The 10,995-nt window shown below is 31.0% G+C and overlaps 1 long non-coding RNA gene across 1 annotated transcript; it reads left to right on the top strand.

Moving 5' to 3' along the window:
• Nucleotides 1-2,991: 2,991 nt before the first annotated feature.
• LOC114313718 (uncharacterized) lies at nucleotides 2,992-5,496 on the top strand. Its single transcript, XR_014330704.1, has 2 exons — nucleotides 2,992-3,135; nucleotides 3,253-5,496. It is a non-coding gene; the product is annotated as an uncharacterized LOC114313718 (long non-coding RNA).
• Nucleotides 5,497-10,995: the final 5,499 nt, after the last annotated feature.

Genomic DNA, 10,995 nt, shown 5'->3' with positions numbered 1-10,995 from the left:
TTAATTTGACCATCTTATAATATTGATTTAAGACCAATTATACACACTGTAAGATTTGATTGATGGATAATTTGTCATATTTTTAAACTTTTGTTATAGACGGCAATTTCGCATACAATTACATCGTTCATTTTTAGAAAAAATCTATAATACACACCGGTTTATTTTTAGAAAAAATCTATAATACACACCCATTTTGGGTTGTGTACCATATAATCAGGGACGGAATTAGGAGAAGATTATGGGGGGTCATGACTCCTTGTTTCTGTGAATATTATTGTTTGTCATAAAATTTTAAATATATATATATATATATATATCATTTTATATATAAAATGACACCCCAGTATAAAAAATATATATGTCATTTTTCTTTTATCTTGAATTTTTTTTCTATTTTACATCAAAAAAACTTATTTGTCTTATTAGAAATTACTTCGGTATTTAATTTTTTTTATGTATATATAATTTATATATCATATATACATGTGTGTTTTATGTATATGGTAAAAAAAAAAATTATTTTTCTTTTAACCTCTCCGGTAATGAAATTCTGGTTCCATCCCTACACACAACTTCAACTTATATGAAGTTACCCAAAAGTGGTCCTATTCAATTTACTTAGGTCCATAAAGTTTCATATTTGGTCTAATTAAAAAACCATATGAATCCACATAAGCAATCAATTTCTTTTTCTAGCAAATTTGAAGTAATTTTTTAAATATTACTTCACACCAATTAAATACACTATTTTCTCATATTAAACTTTTAGAGTCATGAGACATTTTAAAAGACAATCCTTATAGATAATGAGATTTCTAAAAATTTTGGGGTGCCAAATTAAGGTTTTTGTAAAGAGACTCAGGTTAGAGGTCTATTTCTAAAACCCTAGGGTCGATGGTCCAAATTTAAATCTTTTTGGGTGAAAAAGACACCTTTTGGTTCAAAGTTTATCTATTTATCAGTTCAGATGTTACTTATCTGTTCAAAGACACCTATATATTCAAAGATTTGAGATCTTGTGTGACCTTATGCCTAACGCATTAATTCTTAGACATGATGCCTAATGCACTCCTCAACTTAGATTTACAGGCAATTTTTTTCTTCTTATTTTCTATCAGCAAAAAAAAAAAAATAATAATAATAATAATAATAATCTTTATTAATGAAACCAAAAAGAATGACATCGGCAAAGGAAAACCGTGTGCAGAATTGCATCAAAGTGAACCTGCCTCTTCCGAATTAAGTTTGGGGTTCCATTTTATGGGATGAAAAATTGCATCTATAAAAGTGAGATACACCAAGATGTTGTTGAAGATGGAGCCCACCCTAGTTCCTCCTTCCTGGCCCCTACAAACGAGATAGTAAAGTTTAAATCTATACGACACACTTTATATTTTGACTATTTTTTTTTGGTCCGTAACTTTTATTTTGCAATTAATTCTGAACTGTAAGTGGGGGGAAAATATGGTTGTTGGTGATTGTGTAGTGGGAAGAGAGAACGTTGACAGGAAAAGTAGTGATGGAAAGAAGTTAGATGGGGGAAATTGGATATCATGTGAGGGTTGAACAGAAACTATCCATCCATTTTACTATCTATCAGACTTTCACAACCCCACGAGCATAGCTAACCTCACACATCTCACCCCTTTCCTTGCCTTCTATTTCCACCCTACTCTTCACACACACACACACACACCACCTCTTTTCATCTACTCTCTCTCTGTCTCTCTCTCTCTCAACCCTACTCTTCACACATACCACCTCATTCATCTACTCTCTCTTTGTAAGAAAAAAAAGAAGATAAATTGTATATAATTAAAACATAAAAAATATACAAAAAGCGTAATATATGATTAAGATCTATCTTGAATGTTATGTGAATTCTTTTTAAAATTAATCTAAATTATAAAACTACTCTTTATGTATTTTTTTGTGTTACAATTTTGTGGATATGAGACTGTCACTCTAGAGGATCTTTTGGTGGTCACTCTCTATATGTTTGTGTTGATTAGTGGGGAAATTGTTTTTTGCTTTTGGGACAAGCCTAGGTGGTGCCTGACTTGATTTTCATTAGTTGAAATAGACACATCATCTTTTTGTGCCCCTCTCCCAGAGTCCCTCAGGAGTACTACTATGCCCCTTTCCCAGGTCGATATTGGGATTGTTTTGATGATTTAAATCATTCATATTGTATGATGTGTTGAGTAAAGTAATTATGACAAAAATTAAGTTAATCAAACGTTCATAACTACATGATAAAGGCCTTAAAAATATATAATTTATTATTAAAATTAAGTTTACCATTTATTTTTATTTTTTTTCAAAACATATCAACTCCTGCAAGGGACACAACAGGTTACTATCCCTTGAAGACACAACAATATTATCCCCTTATCCCCAAATAAGTTCTCTAAACAATATATGGATTATGTAATCATTATATCAAAAATATCTTTTTTTTAAAAGAAAAAATTATTACCTATCAAAGGGACATCACGTGATCATATCATTAACTAATCATCAAATCTTAGCACCTTATTGTCATCCTAATTACCAACACAAATTTATGAATTCCACAAATTTTTCCACTCACAGTCGACTTCAACCACAACATGGCCATGCCCTTAGGTGGGGCAGGTTGCCCCAGTGGTTAGGGAGTTGCCTGGGTTGTGTGGGTAAGGCGCACGTCCCAGGTTCGATTCCCCACTGGGTGTGTGCCTGCAGCAGTTTGTGTAAGGGTGTCCGGCTTCCCACCGGCTAAATACCTCTCAGGATTAGTCCTGACTTCCTTAAAAATCGGAGGGTTGGAGATACCTGAGTTATCAAAAAAAAAAACATGGCCATGCCCTTAGGACATGGAATAAATTCTCCGCACTCTCTCTCTCTCTCTCGTTCTTGGTAGGAGCTGTTCCGGAGAGAGGGGATATGCACATGCACGATTGTTTTCCTCATTATGTCACCTATGAGTCAAACCTCCTCTCACGTGCCAGAGGTAGCGGATACGAAAAAAACTACACAACTCACACGCTTCAATCCCTTGATTTTTTATCTTATCATCTATATAATCACCTTACACATTTCCAAAAGACAGACCCCATTGATTTAACTCAGTCTCCCACTAAGAAGGACGAGGTATGTTTTCTTTGCTTTCTTCTTCTTCTTTTTCTTCGTCTTCTGTTCATCAAATTTAGGTTACTATATTCAAGACTTTTTAGATTGATTATCAGACTTGCTTTGATTGTTTTGCAGATGGGTTATAACTTATAATAAGTTGATAATTCACTGACATAGAATTATTCGACGGTGGGATATATGTGTTTGATCAGCAAAAGGGTGAGTGGTTTCCTTGCTAGGCTTGTCAAGTGAGCAGTCTTTTGCGGTTAGCCTTTGTTTCGTTGTCTGTTCGACCTTGAACTCATGGTCGATAAGAAGAAAAAAAAAAACCTACTTATAATTGATATAAATACTATGATCTAACATAACTCAACATTGATTAGTGTCTCTTTCTCTCTCTGTTGAACTCTGATCATGCCTGTTTTCATCATAGAAGACTCCTCGTGTCGTTGGGAGGTGCAGCGGTAAATTTTATGCCTATGTGCATAAGATTGAGTCATCGTTACACTTAATATTTGTTCATATATGATATATATAGTTAGGTATTAGGTATAAGGAGTAATCTCATAGAAAACTTTATGGTTTTAGTTACAACTGTGGATATCACTTGCTAGTGCAATGAAAAGGAAGGTCATCGAGCACAGGTTGGATATAAAAGGCTTGTTTTATTTGTATGTCAAGATATAATTTTTGAGAAATTTTTTTAAAATTTTGTGTAGTTCAAATTTTTTGAAATCTTTTTTCAAAATCACTTTCTCTCTTCTACACATCAATCAGTTACTTTTTTTTTCTTCTTTCTCTTTCTCAATCACTTTTTCTCTCATATACATCTATTCAAGTATAACAAAATATTAAATCATCTCAAACTCTAAACTATTTTCAAAATATACAACCAAACAAACCAAAAAAATTTCGAAACTCTCTCTCCTATTTTTTTTTTTAAAAATTTATTTCAAAACCCAAACCAAACACACCGAAAGTTTTTTTTTTTAATCGGAAAAAAAATTTGTTATTAACCCGAGAAATAGAATTAGATATAGATCTCTGTATAATTATTTCAACCAAAGCCTTAGTTTGTGTATAGATCTGTTAATAAAATGTTATTTTGTCTACAGTAAACATGTTCAATTGAAATAAAAGATGTATTTGTTGTAAACAGATCGCTTAGAGGTTTATTGCATGTAAGGAAAACCAGCATGGCCGTATTAATATGACGATACTTCCATGGCTCGGAAAGCTCTTGGTTTTGATATAGCCATCGAATGAGATTATCAACACCGGTGCAAGAAATAGAGGGTGAACATCTATAAATTAGCATTGAACAACACCGTACGGTGTGGCTTTAAGAGATCATTAGTCCCCACATTAGACCACTAAGACTGTTGCTTAAGGTCTCAATTTTTCAAAGGCTTAATTAGATAAAGCCTTATTTTGAAGTTTAGTCTGAGATCTCTAAAAAGCTTAAACTGCTGCAGGAGTTCATGCATGGGTTAAGTACACACACTTCTCTAATCTCATGACAAGATGCTTCAAATTATGTGAATAACTGTCGTTTGTACTATGCAGTGTTAGGAAATTATCATCCGGGTATCTTCTTGGAGGAGAGAACAAGACTTTTTCACAAAGCCCAAGTAGTTTAATAGGTTTGGTTAATCTCTGAAAACTTTTTCACAAATGCATGCTTTAGGTGAAGGTTTGATGTATAGGTAGAAAGTTGGTTGATGCATTGAATGGACATTGTATGTGCGTCTGTCTGTAAAATGTTTCTTCCATGAATGATGAGTGAGTAGTGGAATGTCAGGCAGAAGATGAAAGTGGGGCATCCTTGGCGACCTTCCAACGCGTATATAGAAGATACATAATCTAAGGGATAGCTGAGTAGCCAGGATAAGTGCTTCAAGAAGTGGTGTTCATTAGTTTGAATCTTATAAAGGGCTTGACCCTTTGGGGCAATTCCCCAACTATAGTACTTATGCTTGATTATCCGATATATGTAAGACGGAAGAATTACATTAGTAGGGAGAAAACGAAATACATCATTAAGAGAAGTAAAAAACTTGCAAATGGAAAGTACAATTACTATAGGGATGCAAGAATTTGAGTATTGGAAGGCAAGAATTTGAGTGAGTAATATTCTAAATTAACCTATGACTACCCCTAATTAGTTCGTCGAGTAACAATTTAACGGTAAGATTTAAGATTTCAAATTGAAGTCATTCCAAAAGATCATTGAAAGATTGTCTAGTCGTTAATTTTAAGGTTTAGATGCCTAGTTATGTATATAGTTAATTATATCTAATGTTAACCAGTGCCTAGAAATCCTGAGACAACTGTTAAAGCGCATTTAATGCCATATTAACTAGTGTTGATTTTACTACATTCCTACTTTTATCACACTGATTAAATTGTATGCATTGATTGTTTATTAAATTACATGCATTAATTGTTTAACTAATTTTAGTAATGATTTAATTAATCAGCAATGTTAGGTATCATGAAAATTTTGTTATGAAAATAATCATGAAAGCTTGGTGACCCTTGGATTACACTTAGAATAAAACACCACACACTAATCAAGGTAATCTAAGGATCATAAATTTTTCATGATCATTTTCATGACAAAATTTTCATGATCCCTAACTTTTCCCTTAATTTATAACCACTTTGTAACTAATGACTTGTATTACCATGCATGAGAATAATTAACTATTATTAACAATCTTAGGGTTAACCCAGTGGTCAAGATTTGGGACTTGAGAGTATATTCTTTCCAAATTTTAGGTTCAAAATCTCTGATGTGCAAATAATTTCTTAAGAATAGTTCATACGGATTTTTTGCCATGATTTTAATTGAAATGTCACAAGTGAACGATGGAATTAATTTTCTAAACTAGTCAACCCAATAAACCAAATACGAAGTTATTAAAAAAATCGACTACTATTAACATGACCCTTAAACTATTAACTTAAAGCTTTACTGCTTTTTGGGCACATAAGGTACCTGAAGCTGAAAGTCCACTTTCCATACTGCTAATAATAGAGAGGGTAGGTAAGTTCATGGTAAATTAAACAGAGAGGGTAGGTAAGTTCATGGTTAAATGTACCTCGATAGAGAGATTTTCGCCATTTCCATATTGGGTAAACGTACAGGATTGTATTTGTTTTTGTAGATGTGACCTTTAGGGAACCATTCGTTCAAGAAAACAAAAGACCTGTAGGGGACAATATGCAACCTTCTGACACTTTCCTTTTCTGGGTCTCGATTCATATGTTTACAAACCTTCGATCATAGTTCTAAATCGCGGTATCGGCTAATGTAACGGTATCGATCGCAGAGTATTGGTATCAGTAGTGTCGGCCAGTACGTACTGGGAATCCGGTGCCACGATTGTGAAATTTTAAAAATCATTAGCAATCTCTCTAAAACTGAATTTTATACATTTTTTTGACTCTTCTAACCTTAATTTGTTATATTTTAATCAAAATTTTGTTATGTAAGTATTTTTGAGTCATTTTTAACTAAATGATATGTATTTATTTTTGGCATATGTTAAACTTTTAATAAAAAAATTGATTTGAATATTTATTTTTTCTTGTACTGAGAAAAAAATAAATATATATATTAATATAAATAGAGATGTAGGTGTAAAAAAAATTAAAAAATAAAAATAAAATAAAATAAAATAAAAAAACGTTAAGCATTTGCAATCTACAAATCCACCATAAACCCATGCTCCTCCATGTACCCAAGTACCTCTCTCTTCTTACCCATTTCAATCTCAGACTCCCAATGCACATCCATGTATTTCCATTTCAATCTCAGACTCCCATACCATAATACAACCACAAACAATCCTATCCTCTCTCTCTCTCTCAAAATGTTGACCGGAAGTTGCAGAATCCTGCCAAACCCAGACAAATTCAGCTTCAGATCAATGAAAAAAAAAAAAAAAAAAAAATAGAAACAGAGCATAACAAGAAGAAAAACAGAGACTAATTCACGCAATGACACAACAACAGAAGCAGAGAAAGTATCAGACTGTATCGGCCCATGTATCGAATTCAGGCCGCTACGTACCGAGACTCGGACGCTACAACTATGAATTTCATTCTCACCGATATACCGATCTATATCCGAATCAGTGCTATAATTTTCCGGTACGAATACCGGCCGATATTTAAAACTATGCCTTCAATTACATAAATTTTTTTCCACTGTCAAAATGCATGTAGTTTAATGTTTTAAATATCCATATATATAAATTTTTTGTCTTTGCTTCGACACTCTAGACATGGTAACTATGAAATACGGATATGGATACGAATACGGTAATTTAAAAAAAAAAATAGAGACACGCATGCGGCGAGGAACATGATAATTTTTTTAAAAATATATATGTATATATATATGTATATGTATTTGCAATGTAAATTAATATTATATTACTAAATAATCAAAATTAATAAAACTAATATTGATTCAATATATATATATAAATCACTACATTTAAATAAATAAATAAATAGAAAAGAAACTGATTTAAAGAGAAATATAAAATATACATATAATATATTTTTTTTTATAAATAGTATATGATAGTATTTCCCGTATTTATTATAGATAGACAGATGATAGAAATGAGATAGAGAGATGACCAAAGAGAGAGAGAGAGACGACGATAGAAGACGAAGCAAGAGAAAGATGATTAGTGAGACAGGATGAGAGAGATGAGAGGCGGGACAAGACAAGAGGTGAGAGAGATGTACCGGACTGTAGATGGCGCTTGATGGAGATGGAACTTGATGGCGAGATCGATGGAATGCCTTTCTTGAACATGTTCTACATTTCTCTTCTCTCTTTTTTTTCTCCTGATTTTGGATTTGTTCGAATTAGGGATTCGATTTAGGGCTTTCTGTGTCCCCTTCTATGTCCCGTTGTGTTCCATACCAAAAAAGCCGTATATGTCCGTGACGTCTTCTCGTGTCCGACACTGCTACAATGCCTATTTTGAAGTATCTGCACTTCATAACATGGTAATATATACTAAATGAAATAGTTGATACAGTAAAAAATGTTAATATAGATTGCTCTAAGAAAATAAGAAGCAACTTGGTACTATTTTGAACCACCCAATTTGGTTATATAAATTTTAGGTCTGTCTCTCATGTGGTGGTTGTGTTTCAAGGTTAGGGCTGGGAATGAATTGAAAGTGAAGATTAATGTACCTGAGAGGCCTCAAAATTGACTGCCCCACTCCCAAGATGATAACCAATACTAATACAAAACATGATTCACACGTTAAATTTAATTGATACCGTTACGTATTCTGACACAGCTATTTAGGATTTAGTTGAGAGGCTTTTATTTTTATGTTTTTAGAGGTTTTTCTGTTAGTTGGCCACTTTGTTTATTGATGTTATTGGAGTGGGCTGCTTTTGTACTCATTTAATTCCATTAAGTAATTCAATAAATTTTTTCTTTGCTGCACAAAAATACATTCAATTTCTTTTCTAAACACATAGTACTTCTAATTGGATTTGGTTAAAAAACTAGAAAGTAAATGACATGGTAATAGCTTTACATAAATGTCATTGATGTAGTGGTTGCTTGGATACTTATCTCTTGGGTCAAGCCTAACCTTCGCAGCTAACTATTTATTTTATTTTTCAGTATATTGGAAGAGTTCTGCGTTCAACTATTTATACTATATACACGCACACACGAAACATTTTTGATCTATTTTAAGGTCGAATAAACGACGAATGTGAGGTATCATAAGCAAGGACTGGTTATTTGACAAGGCTTTGCATGGAAATCAACACCTTTGGATTACTGTTTTCGACGGAAAGAGCAATGCGAATGTTTGCATGTGCGTGGAATTCAAGGCTTTCTTTCACCATTTCAGATATGAACTCCGGAGAAAGAAAAAAGAACGATCCCCAGAGAGGAACCGGCTCAAATGTTTTGCGGTTGCACTTCTTATATCTGATGGAAGTATTATTTTTATAGAATTTTTCTATCAGAATTGTGTGAAGTTATTTCGGTAATTTAGGTCTCGTTTGGGAATTAATAGTTTTAGTTTAAAAGTTATTAAAAAAATTAAAAAGTCTATAACTTATATCAAAAAATTCAGTATTTTGTATATCTTTTCATAAAAAATTAAAAAGTCATTCCAAACATATAAATTTTTTTTACCTCATATTTTAGTTAAAAAATTACTAAAATAATATATTCTCAATGAATTATTTGTTTTAAAATGTAAGTCCCAATGTAATTTCGTATACCGATTATGTATACCATTTTGTTTATGTTATTACTCATATCATATATCTGCAAAGCTCTTTCTTTTTTTCTTTTTTTTATCAGCAAAAGAATTTTATTGCAAATCTCTTTCTTATTTATCTCTCTCTATAGTTACTATTTTATATAGCAAAATAGGTCTTCAGATTTGGATTTGAAAGATACCATTAATTTTTTTTAAAAATTTTGAATTTATAAAGTGTAATAATACACATATTTGATATTTTTCTATCACTGAAAAAAGAAAATATTAATATAAATATCAATAAAAGAAATGCAAGCGCACAAAGTATTAAAATAAAACTAAACAATCTCAAAAAAAGCAAACTAGCTTTTTATCAATAAAGATTTTTTACTGATAAAAAAAAGCAATATTTTAAAATATACAAAAACCATGGTTAGTAAACAGGTATATAAGAAAAGCAAATATAGTTTTTTTTACAATTCAAAATTATTTTCCAAAATTTTGGTATATATGGAAAATTTATTAAATTCTCTTGAATATTGGTCCTTCCAAAACTTTTATATAAAAAGTGAGTTACACATTTTAAATTGAATAATCTTTAAAAAATTGTGTATTTTCAAAATTAAACAATCTTTATTTTTAAATACTCATACCCATACTTTACGTGTCAAATAGTAACTTTTATATTGTTTTTTATTTATTTATTTAAATAATGGTATCATAAAATTAATAGGCTATTTCCTCTCCCTCCAGAAAAAGGAAAAAATATCATCCATTACGCCTCCGTTTAGTTTATGGGTTTTTTTTGACTATTTTAATTTTTTTTTCAAATACTGTAATGGGTAGGATTTAAAATCAGATCCATGTGAATTTTTTAATGGTAGAGTTGATTAATTATTATAATCAATATCATAAAATGTCAAATTAAACTTATAAAATAAAACTGAATTGGGAAGAAATAGAAATTCATAGGTAGGGTTCATGTAAATTTTTAATGCAGTAAGCATTTTAAATTTCCTTTTAACTCTATAAAATATTAACAAAATTAAAAATAAAAACAAAATAAGAAAAGAAAAGAAGAGGTAGATAATACAGACATAGAAAATTATGCATTTATTTCAAATAATTATTTTAACATTATATTAAAATAAAATTTTAGAATTCTTGTGTAAAAAAATAATTATTGTAATGAAAACTTTGAAGAATGGCAACTTATAAATACTGAGTTTTTTTATTGATAAATCTCATTTGGAGGTGTTCTAACCCAATAAGTCTACCAAGAAAAATTATAACCTAATTAATTCAATGTATTTATATTTTTATTTCATGAGATCTTTTTTTCCTGATTCATATTATTTCTTGGACTATTATACCCTTATGTCTATTGTTGATTTGTATAACATAAAAAAGGGATATATGCATTTCCTTTTTATTTTTATCTCTATTTTGGTAGTTACTATTATTCACATTTTTCTTTTTGTTCAATTTCATTCACATTTGTGGTATTGTTTTATTGTGTTAGGGTTTCAAAACTCTCTATTTGGTAGGATTTAAAAACTCTAGTTTATACACGGTGGTAAAATAATATATGTTCCTCTATTGTTGCAGTGAA

The sequence above is a fragment of the Camellia sinensis genome, chromosome 5 (genome assembly GCF_055761805.1).
Source record: "Camellia sinensis isolate YWXY chromosome 5, ASM5576180v1, whole genome shotgun sequence".
Classification (NCBI taxonomy): Eukaryota; Viridiplantae; Streptophyta; class Magnoliopsida; order Ericales; family Theaceae; genus Camellia; species Camellia sinensis.
The sequence above is the reverse complement of the archived record's forward strand: the minus strand, read 5'-3'. Positions and strand labels throughout refer to the sequence as shown.